Source organism: Opisthocomus hoazin, chromosome 1 (assembly GCF_030867145.1).
Source record: "Opisthocomus hoazin isolate bOpiHoa1 chromosome 1, bOpiHoa1.hap1, whole genome shotgun sequence".
Lineage (NCBI taxonomy): Eukaryota > Metazoa > Chordata > Aves > Opisthocomiformes > Opisthocomidae > Opisthocomus > Opisthocomus hoazin.
The window spans coordinates 100,705,934-100,720,801 of record NC_134414.1 but is presented as its reverse complement, the minus strand read 5'-3'; the positions used below and the strand labels follow the sequence as shown (position 1 = coordinate 100,720,801).

The 14,868-nt window shown below is 43.3% G+C and overlaps 1 protein-coding gene across 1 annotated transcript in view; it reads right to left on the bottom strand.

Annotated features, from left to right (window-relative positions):
* Positions 1-12,256, bottom strand: part of USP9X (ubiquitin specific peptidase 9 X-linked) — a 106,311-nt gene extending 94,055 nt beyond the window's left edge. Inside the window, exon 1 of the mRNA XM_075430749.1 lies at positions 11,762-12,256. The gene's annotated coding sequence lies outside the window, so the exon portion shown is untranslated. The remainder of the gene's footprint in view (positions 1-11,761) is intronic.
* Between the last annotated feature and the right edge of the window lie 2,612 nt (positions 12,257-14,868).

Sequence of the window (14,868 nt, the reverse complement as noted above, 5' to 3'; positions counted from 1 at the left end):
GAAGATGTCCCTGCTCATGGCAGGTGGACTGGAACTAGATGATCTTTAAGGTCCCTTCCAACCCTTACCATTCTATGATTCTAAGTATTCCCATTACTGTAGTAGCTTTAATTTCACTTCTGTTTTCAAAACTCTGCTTTTCATGTAATGTTCAATCAGAAAGCACAAACTAAGCACAGGAAGTCAAACACTACCATCATCATCAACAAGCGTAATTGTCTCAAAATACCAAAGAAAGTGGTATCAGCATTAAAATTTATGTGTCAATAAGCTTCTTCATAACTGCTCAACAAACTTAGCCAAACTTCCAACTCGTTTTCAATGTACCAACTGCCTAACTCAGCCTGGAGACTTTTATACAGTTCCATGCCAGCTACCCTGCAAGCAAACATTTTGCCATTTCCTGCTGCCTTACAACCATTTCAGTCAGAAGATATTTGCTCTGAAAAGTCAAGCTTGCACAAGGTCACTAGAGGTGTTATAAGTGGACAGTTAATTTTTTTAAGACTGTCTGCCTTAAACATGCTCCATTTCAACTAAACTCATACAAGCCAGCTGCCTAAGCAGGCTGAACGCTCAAGAAGTCACTGAAAATTATCTGTCTGTTCCAGAGTACTTGTATAACAACTCTCCTTAAAAATCCTGGCCTTTCTACAGGGAAATGAGAAGTGACAAGAACAGCAGTTTTGTCTTCTGACTTTATGCTCCTTCTGCCAACACAACGAAAGCTGTAGTTTGATATAAATGCAAAAGGGTAAATAGAAGAGTTGGATAGAAGCAAGTAAGGAAGCAAATAGAAAATATATTAAGAACAAAGCAGGGCTGAAAACAGGAAAACTATTTCCACTATACCCACTCCCCTACAGAACCAAAAGTGACTCCACTGTCCCAGAAACTTAATATTCCTGTATCTATAAAGCCTATCAAAAAGTATGTCTTAACCTTCTTTATTGAGACATACAGGAGATAATGATCAAGTACTACCACATCCTAAGGACTGAGGATGGGTTTAAAAACTGTTGCAGCTCTGTCTCAAAAGTCATTAAAAAAACCCAACCCATCACACAAAAAAAACACTCCAAAACACACATTACTACCAATGTCCCTGCACTGAAAACAATTAATGGCTAAATCCCATAAACCTCCTCACTAAAAAGCACCTCCGTTCGGTACACAAAATAGACTATAAAGATACCAATTTTCAGCTGAACCCACCAACGTGTCAAACAAGACAAAAGGAATGTCATAACTGTTCTCTTTAGGGACGATGCTTAAACTAGCACAAAAGTGACAGCAACAGAACTCTCATAAGGTAGTTTTGCTACCACAGTGGGTATGGGTATGTGGATCTTTTCCACTTTTCCACTGTTGAAATCTCAGTGAGAAACAGTAATCTTATTCCCCAGCAAGAGTACTATATCCCGACAAATTTTAGAACGGAAGTTTCATTGTATTTCTGCATGTGGACAAGCCTTTGCTGAACATACAGCTTCACAGTCTGTCTGAAACCAGGTAAGTCTCCACTGCCACAAGCAGTGAAGAAGGGAGATCTTGCCCGCTTTTATCCTAACCACCTTCTCACCACTAGTACTAGCCCTTGCATCACCACATAATCAGCCAGATCAAGAAGACAGTGTGGCTGAGAGGTAACTAGGGGAAAGGAATGAAAATCATTTTAGTTCTCAGCTGCATCACATGCCTTATGAACACTAACAATGGCACAAGAAACAGGAAGAATACATAACCATGGGTAGAACCAACTCTTCCAGCATCAGCGCAAATCTATCATGAAATACACCCTTGAAAGAGGAGGGAAAAGGAAGGAAAAAGAATATAGGTAATTACAGTTAGCACGTATTTAGCTACGATAGCAACCAAGGTTCACATATATTAGAACAGAGATGAGTCTTGACACCACAGAAGTGTCATAAAGACCAACATTTTTCTCAAGCATAATGGATATCACAGGAAAATGTAAACAGAGAAAGCTGTTTAGTATATGATAAATGCCCGGAATGTCAGTTCATGAACAGCACAAGTTCAGTCATGAAAGAAATATTCAGTAGCCAGAGCAAATAAGGCTAAGTGCAAGAAGTCTAACAAGGCGAAAGCAAAAAACTGTCTTTGGCCTGGAAATTATGGTAAAGCCAGTGGAATACTTAACAGATCACAGTGAGTTAGGAAAATTAATTTAGCAGTAACACTTTGAATAATCTGACCACAAATACACAAATCAGTGACAAAGATACAGTAGGTAATGCAGATGATGGAAAACACAGAAGCTGGCAAAAATTTTCTGTAAACAAGACTGCACAATTCAAACATTATCTTGAAATTCAGCTCAAAAAAGAAACTGGAATTAGAGATGACAGAATATGCGTAACCGAGTACTGAGAGCAAGGGAGCACAACAGCAACTTAAGCCAACGTAAGCTGTGTCTATAACACTTGAACATCTAACCAAAATTCGTTGAAAAGCTATGACAGTAAGTACTTCTCACGTTCACAGCCTCTGTGCCTCAATTCTTCACCAGTAAAACAAAAGACTACACAAGCCTTTTAATTTACAGTGATGTGAAATAATACATTAATGTTTGGGAAATATACTGGCTGAGAGCAAAAAGCACCTATCAAGTTTACTAACAGAGTAATAATTCTACTCAGTATGGGATTTAGACTGATGTAATACATGCATTTATAGAATGAATTCCAAAGATAAAATACTGAATAACAATACAAACCATCTTCTAGACTGAGTCAAGGATCCAACGGGAGAAAGAGTTCATAATTAAGTGGGGAAAAAAACCCCATTGGTTTAATGACAAGTTTCATTATCATATTTGCCCATTTTCCACTTTTCTGTTAACTTACAGGAACCTCCTTAAACTACCCATGGCTCAAGTGAAAATATCCCCCTTAAATGTTAAAATGTTTAAATAGATGATGACTTGTGTGCTTTTTCCAAGGCTCTTCGTATCATTTGTTTTTCACCACACACAATTTTTAAGTAACTTCCCTGATGTTCATCTGGTAATTCAACTGAAAAATTAATAATGGAAGCATTTGAAAAATCCATTCTGAGATAGTACAAACCCCACGTCCTGATGAAATAATATGTCCTGTCAACCTCATATTAACAAAATCAGCAAAGCAAAGAAAAAAACCCAACTGGTAATATGCACCCTGTGACAAGCTGTTGTCTGTAAAGAAGACCCTTTCTTCCCAGCAAGAAAGTCTTCAAAGTATACACCTAACCTCACCAACTTTGGTGAAGCAAAACTTTAGTCACTCAGAAGCATTAGCTACCCAGAAGTACAAGAGAGGGGAAAAAAAAAGAACATACAAAGGAAGCTATCCACTAAAACAGTTGGGCATTCTGAATTCATAGATAACATTTTCAGGAAAAAATGGCACCAGAAAACACAGAATTAATTAAACAGAAGACATTCAGGAAGGAAAAGAAAAAAGGTTAATGCACAGACACTAGTTTTATCAGATCAAAAAAATCTCACCGCAGTGTCTCTTTAAAGCAAACCAGACCAAGCAGGCAAGTAGGAGCAAAATACAAAAATTTAAAGAAAAGACCCCTTAATTTCTTATTAAAAGAAGCATCTTAAAAATCATGAGCAAGTATCTTAAAACTAACATTTCCAGAGCTTGTGCAAGAAGCAAAGTTTTTCATACCTACTGTACCAGTCTACAGAAACGTACCCCAAAAATAATGTCTTCATAATTCCTATAGATGGAAAAATCATTGCAGCTGAACTCTTCAAGTGTCAACACAGTTGTTAAGGCTCTTCCCCCCTCCTCATTTCTGGTACCAAAGTTCTGAGAAAAGAACTTCAATTTGTCAAATACACTAGAGAAGCTAATTACGTTAAAGCGATATGGAATAAAGAATTCTAGTGGAGAACTGTCATTTAGAAGTTAAACAACATACAATGATAAACTCACATTTAAAGCAAAACTTTGCTTAATCAAAAGTAAAACTAAAGCATTAGTCTTCATTGTAAGTGTGAACTACTAAGATTTATTGTATTTTCAGACCCATGAAGAACCACAGTGTCTCATTTGCACTGAAAACCCCTCAAACTGTGTTTTAGGTGTAGTATAGTGTAAGCCCATACTTAAAAGCATGAAGCAGCTCTCATGAGAGATTTTGATTCTCTGCTCTCAACTAGTAGTTCCTTGCTGCTCATCTAGATAATGTACACAACTTCTACATCATCTCAATCCTCCTGTGTGATACTCACACCTAAGTGAATAGAAAGCACATCAAGGAACAGCAGATCAAGTATCGAGTACAATTTCAATTCTAGAAAAAGATAATCTTCTGAAGCACCAACTGAAGATCAATCAACACAGTGCATCTGAATCTCCAAATCAAACCGTTAGTTTAGTTTTGCTGTTGGTATCATGTTGGTCCCTCACTATCTTCATCCAGCTGCCTCTAGGCACCATATCCAGAGTTGCTACCAGCTCTAAGTATTCACTCCATTATCAGGAAAGTGATACGAAGAAAACGGAAAATTCATGACAGAATGCATTACCAAACCCCGCTTCACCTGGACAAAAATCTTAGGATGGTGCAGGTAAGTGAAAAACTTCAGTCATACACCTGCTAACCAGAGGCTGATACTGATCCCATGGGGTTTTCTTCTATGGCTGAAGACACATTAGCTTACAGCAAGGTTTCACTACCACTATGCTAGCCTTGCCGCACGTATTACCACTGATGAAAATGAAGCTTTTCACCTCAATTCAAAGCCCTTAATTTTATGAAAAAATGCCCTGATTTCCCAATCCTAAAACACAGAAGGAAAGGGAAAGAAATTAATGGCTTCTCAAATGCCATAAGGGGAAATCATGTTTCAAGCTACATCTTCACTAGACATGTTACAAACTCTCAACCACAGCCATCTGGCTAAACTGCTATGACAGTAAGAACAGTAAGAATTTTCAGTTGATCTGGAGATTATCTTCCTGTCTAATTACCAGAACTATCACAAAGAAACTCCAACACAGCAAGAGAGCTATAAAGCACTCAAGAAATCTGACATTACTACCTCACCTAGGGAAAAAAGTCAGTACATCATCTTGAAACAAAAAAAAAGTCCCTTTGCTTGTTTGTGTGTATACACACACACAATTATATGCAGTCAGGAAAAGCACCTGGGATTTTAAGGTCCCACTGTGATTAATAAAGCGCTGTCTGAAAGACAGGTCAAGGCATATGGAGGGCTGTGCAAAACTGGAGCCTGAAACTGTAGAACAAATCACTGGAGTTTTCACCTTCAAACTCCAGAGAATTTATGCCACGGTTTGGGAAGAAAAAAAAAAAAGAAAAGAAAGAAATCCTCACAGCTAAAGGATTCGGGAAAATGCATTAAAAGGAAACGTCAGAAATCACCAAACAATTAACATTTTATTTCTAATTTAGAAATATAGAAAGTCCAATATAGAATATAGTTTAAACTATAGTTTAAGCTTTTAGTTTATCAAAATTTTGGTCTTTCACCAACCTATTAATCTAAAAACTAAGCTAAGCAGATCCCTCTTTCTTATTTAACTTTCAAATCCATGGACTTGTTCTGTTGCAACTTACTCAAAAACACATTGAAGTACTTCACTGCTAAGACAGCAGAAAAATTAAACACCAAAAGATGCAAGGCTCATTTACTGAGACATCAATATATTTTGGCAACCATCTTCATTCTCATCTTATATTAGAAAAGTAAGAGACTTTTCTTCCCCTCACTGTCAGTTTTCATTTCTGCACAAGAAAACTGAAGTTCCACCCACAGCCACTACAGGCCGGTCACCACTATCCCACACCACAGTGGACACTCCCCTCCAACCAAAAACGCCTGGCTGGTAACAGAGGGGTCTTACGTGGCACACTTCTTCACTGTTTTTTCTCTACTGAACACATTTCTAAACAATCTCCGTTTTCTTCTTTCACCATTTCAGAGCTTTATAGCTAAGACCACCCCAACACAAAACAACACCTCTTCCCACACCTAGTCCCACTGAAGCTAGAGAAAAAGGTTGAGGCAATTAAGTGACTTGAGGATTGAAGCCTGTGGAATTTATAATTTACATTTTTGTGTCACTCCATGTTGCCATTCATCTGTTACAAAAAAAGCATTACTTGTCTTAAACAAAGGTTCTTCGAGGGACAATTTTCTATTACTTGAGTTTTGGATATTTTATGTGAAAGCTTAATGAAAAGTTTGCGCTGAAATTCCCTCCATGTACTTTTCATTATTCTGAAGCACTCATTTGAACAACACTTCTGCTAAAAAAAAAAAATACTCGGGAAGTCTTTTACTGTTTCCATCAGAGAGGAGAAGGACATGAACAAACAAACATTAAGGAGTCACATGTTTGTCTTGCCTTGAACGTATTCTTGAATCTCAACTTCAAAAAAATATTTGGGAAAAAGGTTTCTTCTGTGTGATTTCTCCATGCACAGATCTTTAAGGAATGATGCAATGTGGAATTCCCCTCTTATGACTGAATTCATGGCTAAACACGACCAAACAGTATGATTTGCTAAGACATCCATGCAAAGATCTGTATGCAAGAAAATCAGATTTTTCTGTTGAGAGTTACATGTGCAAGGAAACCTAAATCACAAAACCGGGTTACATACTGTTTTTGGAAGCAGATCAAGGATGTGACAAATAGAAATTTCCTCCGATAACATTTCTGATAGCTATCCATTACTTCTAAAGCAGTCTCCATTTTAATTTCACGAATAAAGTTGAAAACACTAGCATTCAAAATATAACTAGATTTCAAAATCTACATCCCATGGATCTCTTTTGGAGATGTACTAACACAAGAAGTTAACCAAAAGCAAGTAATCATTCTCATAGTTAATACTAACTATTCCTTTAAGAAAACCATACATCAGTACCATTTCCCTTAGAAAGCAAACCTGTGAACATAAATGTATCCAAATGGTTTTCATTCCCAGCATTTTAATTTTTATTTGAGAACACATCAAAAGCTGATAACTAAAAACCTTTGATACCAAGCAGACTGAATTAATCTCTCAAATAAGTGACTAATGACTTCTTGTAAAATGAAGCAAATATCAGAAAATTCACAACAGAAAATGCAAATGGAACTAGCTGTCCTGTCTAGCTCCCTTAAGAGAAAAAAAAGCAAAAAGATTTTACACTAAGTCACAACCGGCTACTTTAAGACCTTATTTACTTTCCTCCTCTCCTCTACTTCAGGGAAAGTTATTAACAGCTCTGCTGTAACCTTACCAACACTCAGTATTTAAAATTATTTTACCAAACCAGACCTACTGAAAGTGCTCAAAGCACCAGTGGGCTCAAGTGGTCACCATCATGTTTCAGAAACGCAGCAGTTGACGTTTTGAGGGTGCAAAGTCATGACAGAAAGGCTTTCTGTCACTGTCTATCTATTCAAGACTCTAAACAAGAAGACCCAAGTCAAAACATGGCTCTGTCATGAAGTGCAGAGGGAACCTCTGTTAACTGTATTCTCAAGTCATGCTACAGCCTCAAGCGTAACAGAGACAGCCAACACCACATAACTGTTTTAAAAAGGTATCTCAACTCATCACAAAACTTAATTCACTGTAACAGTGTGAGAACTTTAAGATGTTCCTACATTAGTAAGAGAACAAAAACTAGATTTAACATACGAAAAATGTCACTGTATTTTTCTAACACATGAATCCAAAGTAGTGCAAAATTCGCAGGTAGAAAAATTCAAGTCTCACTGCATGCAAGCATATGCTTATGAAAGCCCTTCTTTCCACCCCTTGCCTTTGCTATGTAAAGACTGTTTCTTTTAACTACCATTCTGCAATATGAAGGTTTACCAAACTGTTCTTCCGAAACTGCTTGGCAAGACAGGTAGGCAACTGACATTCGTCACTACCAGACAATGCAGAATAAGAACCTCTTAAGAAAAATGGAATAAAATAAAGATTGTGGTGAATGTTCCACACTGACGGTAAAGGGTAGGTATAGCAGTATAGCTTATTTTTTGATTCTTTTTTTCATTAGGTTTGTGCCAGGGAGACAGTACGCATAACAAAGCTTAGTTTTGTTAAAAAAAAAATTTTAAAAAATTGTGTATTTATATACCACAAACATTGTGTATGATATTAGACAAGTCTACAGCAACAGCACACAGTATTGCTAGCTTTGCAAAAGGCAAGGTACTACAACAAAAGATGGACATCATCAAGCTGTGTTCCCGAAACATACCCTTAAGTACAGCTTTAAATTTTGAACTCTGATTTTAAACAAGGGTGATACGGATAATGAAACTGGATGCAGCTACACACGAGTTTCAAGAGGAGATACATCCATGTTATAAGAAAAACTTAAGATACTTCAACAAGAGAAACCATAACCACGTGTTCAGATTAATACCAATGCTAACATCCAGGAAACAATTTTCTAAAGGACACAAAGGCCTTTACATGTACAGCTTTTCAAGTAAACAGAAAACCCAGCAAAGTTTCTCACATCTTCAGACAACCACTTCACACTGCTCTCTGCAAGTGCTGGATAAACAAGACTACAGGTTCAACTAAACAATGTTTGTGATTACAAAAAAAAGAATGAAAGTGTAAGAGTTTTGGCAGTTTTTTTAGTAATAGTCTTTTTTTAGTAATAGTTTTGGGTTTTTTGTGGATTTTGGCTTGTTCTTAACAAAATAAGTAAATCACGCTTTAAGTGAAAAACAGTAAGGGACACCTTTGATTCCTTTACTTCACAAACAAGGCTATCCTGCTTACGATGTTTTCAAAACATACCTACAGTTTTTATATCTCTTAGGATATATAAAACAACATTCCTAAAAAAAAAAATTAATATAAATATATACGTATACTCAGAGTACCACCTAACACAGAAGTGCCTGCCATTCAAATACCTGAAATAAGTTCTGAACTTATTTCTAAACTGGAGCAGGAAGGACAGAAACGTTTCCCATTGAACTTCACATATTTTCAATACACATCTGACAGAACCATAACTTTAAACTCATTTAAAAGTAATTTCTTCAAACTAATAAATAACTAAACCCCTATCCATTTTTACCCAAAGCTGTATTCATATTGTAAAGCCCAAAACTAATTTCAATTTTAAATGTAAGATGTCTTAGAACAAAAGTATTACAGGTACCTCTACTTTCTTCAAAGCCTAATTAATTTTGCTAAATAGACACTAATCCACTTTTTTTGTTTATCCTGAGTCTCGCTTGTAAGAATTCCAGAATATGAACAAAATGCATAAAACTAAAGTGTGCATTTAGAACAGAGAGTAGTTGCACTGGTCTGAGTACAAATGCACCATAATGTGGGAAATAAAATGTTTATGTAAGGGTGACAGCGTTCCACAGATACAGAAACAGTAAACAGTTTTGCTATCACTATCCTTATTGATTACCACCTCCAGATGTAGCCTTCCTGTCAATTCAATGGGCAGAAGTATCACCACAAGGGCAAATTCTGCAAGACGCAGAGCAGCAGCCAAGAAAGACTACGACAGAGGCTACCCAAAAGAAATACCGTTAAGAAAACATACACAAAAGCAAAGTACAAAAGATACTGGAAAGAGAAGAAAAAGTTACTATGATACAATCTTACATTTATTTTTAGCTAGATACCTCCCCACACCCCCCTCAAAATCCCATACTGATACTTGAGTTTCTTCCGCTAAGGCTTTATGATTATGTTTTTCATTCAAAGCTATCATTAAGCATCACCGTTGTCCAAGGTATTGCAATAGAATAATCAATACATGTATTTTATATGCTTCCCCCAAATTCTTGATATTAGCTACTGTACTTTGCTGGTTCAAAGAATAAACACTACTTCAACTCAAAAAAGCCTTGCTTAAAAACAAAACAAAAACAAAACACCAAGCAAACAAACAAACAAAAACCCTCAACACCTTCACAGACAACTTAGGTTTTGCTGAAATAAACATGTTACTTGATCAGGCACATTAATGTGGGCAGTTCTGTCAATTTCTCAAAGTAAAACCTTAAAATATCAATAATAAAGTCAGCTGCCTACAGATTTCAGTCATCTCTAAATCTTTCTTGCTAGAGACACCATTGCAATTCCATAATCAATAAAGGTCAATCCTCCAAACACCCATCAATAGTCCCTTCCTGAACAGAACAATTTCAATATCCATTTGTCAGGTGTTTGAGCAGCCTGCTGAAAAACACAGGTTACCTAGTCCATCTGTCATAACAAGTGTTGCCACTAGTATACTTAACACTGCATAATAATATCTAAATTCCACAACTTTTTAAAAATACAAGCCGTGGTTCTGCAACTAGGTCAGCAAAAGCAGGCCTTGTGCTAACTCTGAGCCTGTGACTCCAGAAGGCGTTTGGGCTGCTACAAACGTCCAGTGACATGAACACGACTGCAGAACTCTGAATATAAATCAAGTTGTACAGACAACATGAAGACAGCTCAGACAGACACAGTATGTCTAGTGAGCCTGGGAGTACTTTGAACATTTAATTAGAACAATTCTTTTCTGAATTTTTTTTTTTTTTTTCCTGTAGGGTGGTGTGTTGTGTCTTCTTGTACATCTGCAAAATACTTAACTGGACTTCTGAGGGAGCAACCTGAAAATGAAACACGGCATCTTAAAAACCACCTCAACATTTTTGGATGCTTCTGTCAGAACAAAATCACTTACAAACAGAGTAAGTAATTTTCAAAGGCTATTCTCTCTGTACACAAATAATGCCACACAAAGTGGGACAACACACATTAATAGAGCAGTCACCAACACACACACAACACACACACAAAACAACCCAACAACCAACCTAACTGGTGAAACCCTCTGTTTTCTTGAGGACAGTACTCGCGGCCCAACTGCACGCAACTACCCCTGCCGCACACCCTGGACAAGGGGAGAGGGTTATACTGCCTACAATAAATCGCAGCAGACAAGCCCCGCGACGTAACTTCGAAGAGCAGCAGCCGGGTCAACCAGAGGAAGAAGACGCGAAAAGCCACAAAGGCTTTTTGTGCATGGAGACAGGGCCGCTGGAAGCCGAGACTACAGAGGAGTGGCCTGCGCGCTGATCATGTTTACAGCGGGCGTGAAGGAGCTGGTGCTGGCAGTTTTCATTGAGGCCGTAGGAGAAGCGCCTCGGCAGGGCCTTCTTTCCAGGCGTCGCCCGGGCCTACGCGGCTCCAATCACTCCACCTCAGTAATGGCGTTCGGTGCGAAGGGAAGCGAGAACCAGGGGAGGCGAGGCTGGGTGCAGAGCTGCGGGGAGCCACCGGGCCTTTCTCGCCCGGCGGCGCCGGTGGGGAGCGGCGGCAAGGGCGGCCCGGCGGAGCCCCCCGAGGGGCGCGGAGCGCTTCCCACCCCCCGGCAGCCGGGGAGACGATGAGGAGCCGTCAGCCATTTTCCCTTGCCCTCCAAAACAACCAGCGACGCAGGGCCACAGGCCGGGGGCTGCGAGGGAGGCGCTGCCGCCACCCGCCGCTTGTTATCCCCACCCGCCCAGCGCCGCCGCTCCCCGCCCCGCGGGGCCCGGCTCGCCCCCTCCTCCCCGCGGCACCGCACCCCGACCCGGGGAGCCCCATCCCCGGTGAGCGCCCGCTCCCTCACGGCGGCGGCAGCACAACCGGCGGCCCTCCCCCACGCGCAGCCGCTTCGCTTCGCCGCGTCCCGGCCTCGGCCTCCAGCCGCGGCCCCGCCCGGGCACGGCGCTCCGCCACTCACCCCCGCACGGCTTCCCCTTGTCCCGCGGCTGCCGCTGCGACGGCCCGGTGCCCTCCCGGGTGCTGCCGAAGGAGCGCGGCCGGGGGCTGCCTCATCCCAGGCAGCCGGCAGGGCAGAGTCTCATGCCAGGCCCCGCGATCCCGGGCGTGCGGCCGGCTGGCTGAGGGGGCGGCTCCGCTTCCCCGATTCCCCCCCTCCGGGCGGGCGCCGTTGTACCGCGACGGGAAGAAGGAAGGCGAAGCTGCCGCCGCTGCCCGCGCTCCGGATCCTGGCCCTGACCGCTCCGCTCTCTCCGGCGCCGGCGGCACCGCCGGGGCGTTTTTCCTGCGTCACCAGATCCTGCCCGGCGGCCCTGGGCTTCGGCTCCGGCTGGGGCTTGGCCGGGGCCTGCGCGCTCCGCTCCGCCCCGTCCGGGGACCGGGCGCACGCGGGGGAGGGGGGCGCACACGCACCCCGCGCCTCTCGCCGGGGCCCGGGGCTCGGCTTGGGGGGGGCGGGGGGCAGGCAGCGGGCAGGAAGGTGGCAGCGGAGGGGCCGGCCCGGGCGGCGGGAGCGCTCTGCGCTGACGGCTCCGTGCGCGCTGGAGGGGGAGGGGAGGGCGGGGGAGGGGGGAGGGAGCGAGGCGAGACGCGGCGGCGCACCTCCGTCTGGCGGGGCCCTGGGCAAGATGGCGGCCCCAGCGCAGCCTTCCGCGCCGCACGCAGGGCCCGGCCTAGCGCGGCGGCGGCTCTGCCACCCGAACGGCGTGACGCGCTCCCCGTCCCCCCGGACTGTCGCCCTCCCCCCTCCTCCGTGTGTGCGACCAGGGAGCGCGCGCAAGGAAGGCGGGAGGGGGAGAGGGGAAGGAAGAACACGACGGCGGCGCGCGCGCGCGGCCGCTTCACGCCGGTTGGGCTCGAGCGGGTTCCATTGTGACCCGCCGGGCGAACCGCGCGGAGGGCCCGGATAATGACGTCAGCGCGGCCGCTGCCTTCTGGGCCCGGCCCTCCCCCTCCGCCGCTGCCGCGCTGGGCCCCGCCGGGGCGGGGGCGGCAGCGGGGCTCGTTGCGCCGGCGCCTCCCTTCGGGCCCGGCGCTGGCGGCCTTGGAGCGGCGGCGGGCGGTGCTGCTCCGCCCTCGGGGCGCCGTGCGGAGGGGGGGGGGGGAGGAGGGCAGAGCCGCGGTGTCGGCCCGCGGTGGTGGTTGCGGCGTGGCCGCTCGCCGCCCGCGGCCGGGAACACGCCGGGGGAGGGGCGAGGATGTCCGGCGGGGGGGCGGCGGCGGGTTTCGCACCGGTCGGCTCGGCTGCGGCCGCGCCTTGCCTGGGGCAGCGAGCCCCTCCGGGCCTGGGGCCCGCCGTCTGACGGCGGCCTGCGGGCAGGGGTGACTTCGTTCCTGGGCGAGACGCTGGCTCCGCCGGAGCAGGGGCCTGGTTAGGGGACACCGGCACTGGAGAAAGCCAAGCAGATCTTTTGTTGCTCTTGTTTCTTCCTCTGACACGTGTGCAGTCGCGTACATGACCGTTTTAGAGCGCAAAGTCGGTAGACCCCTGGTCTGTGCAGGATGCTTTTATGTAGCAACCAGGAAGACTTTAAACCTGGGTTTAAAACCTGGAAAAAAGGGGAAAGTATGCCTGGTGGAAGGACAGACGTTTGGTGGACGTGAGGAACTTGGTCTCAGAGAGTACCAGAAGTCAGGCTTAATGTTTTGTTTCGTTGGTCTGTATTCCAAGGTCAAAGTCTCATTTTAACAACATCATTCAGGAATTTCAGAGCAGGAAGTGAGAAGTACGGTATCCAGCTGAAATCACAGGAGGAATTTGGGTCGCATGGGTTGGAATTTGCTCAAGAGGCTGGGGCTGACAGCCTCAGCTCTTGTGCAAAATGTTTGTCTTTTGGACTGCACGGTGACAAAGACTGGAATACCTTCCGGTTGCTCGTTGCAGGAGCTGTAGGTGGGTGTTTTCTGTAAAAAGCTAGCGCTCAAAAGCAAGTGGTGATACCTACTGTTATTTCCTCTTTTTACAAAGTTAGAGCTAGTCCTTTTTTTGCTAATTGCTAGGTTGTATTGTTTGGGAAGGAAATCTGAAGTACGTTTCTGCATTAACTGCTCAGTAAACAAAACAAAGGATGCAGCTGCTTCATTACTGTACAAATGCAACAGCTTGATTACTGAAATAATAGTTTTACGTGCATTTTCTTCACCGACAATAAAAACAAGCCATAACCATGGTGAAAATCTGTGTAAGGCTATTCGTGTTTGGGTTAGAAATAAGTGTAATCATGGAAAGAACAGCACTTTTATCTCCGTGATTTTCATGTCTGAGCATGTTCCTGTGGCCTCCTTTCTCCTTTCTTCGTCCCCTAGCAATTATGTTGGGCTTTCCCTCCTATTTCCAGTTTACTCATTTTGTTCTCCTGGGAAAGCGTTTAAAATTACTGCACCTATAATGCATTTAACTTTCCTTGCCTGCTGCAGTATTCTCCCTCTTTACTGTTTATGAGTGAGGCACAACAGCACCTCAAACAACTGCATATTTTTTTGACACTAAATATCCTTAAGACGAGACTGCTGTGTTTATTGATGGTCATTTCTTTTTATTGTTAAGTAGACCCCTGTTTTAATGACAGGCTGAATATTGTGTTCCTTCTCACTATAGCTTTTTTGGCAGAGCCAAACAGTGACACATCAGTGGATTTTTATAATGTGGGCAATTGTCCACCAAGAAATGAACTGTCAGTTCACATAAAAGTCAACAAAAAAAAAGGATACAAACAATACCTGTAGAAACAATACTGGTACAACTTCTAGCAAGTATTCTCTCTTGTGAAGAAGGGTTCCTTCAGCCAAGGGAAAGAGTAGAAGCTCTGATTAATTTAATTGAAACCTTAGGTTTGGAACAAACTAAGAACCGATTCCGCTTCAGCTTTCCAGGACCTTTGGTGGTATTTTTCTGATTTTAGACTGTACTTTTTGTACAGTTTGAAGAAGCGTAATGAGATATAAAAGGAATTTTGCACTTGTATTGGGGGGTAAAAAAGTACATGACTTCATGTTTATTCTCTTACTTTTGTACTTGACCTCTTTACTGTTTTAAAAGTATATTCTGAAGTGCTTTGACAGACCAGC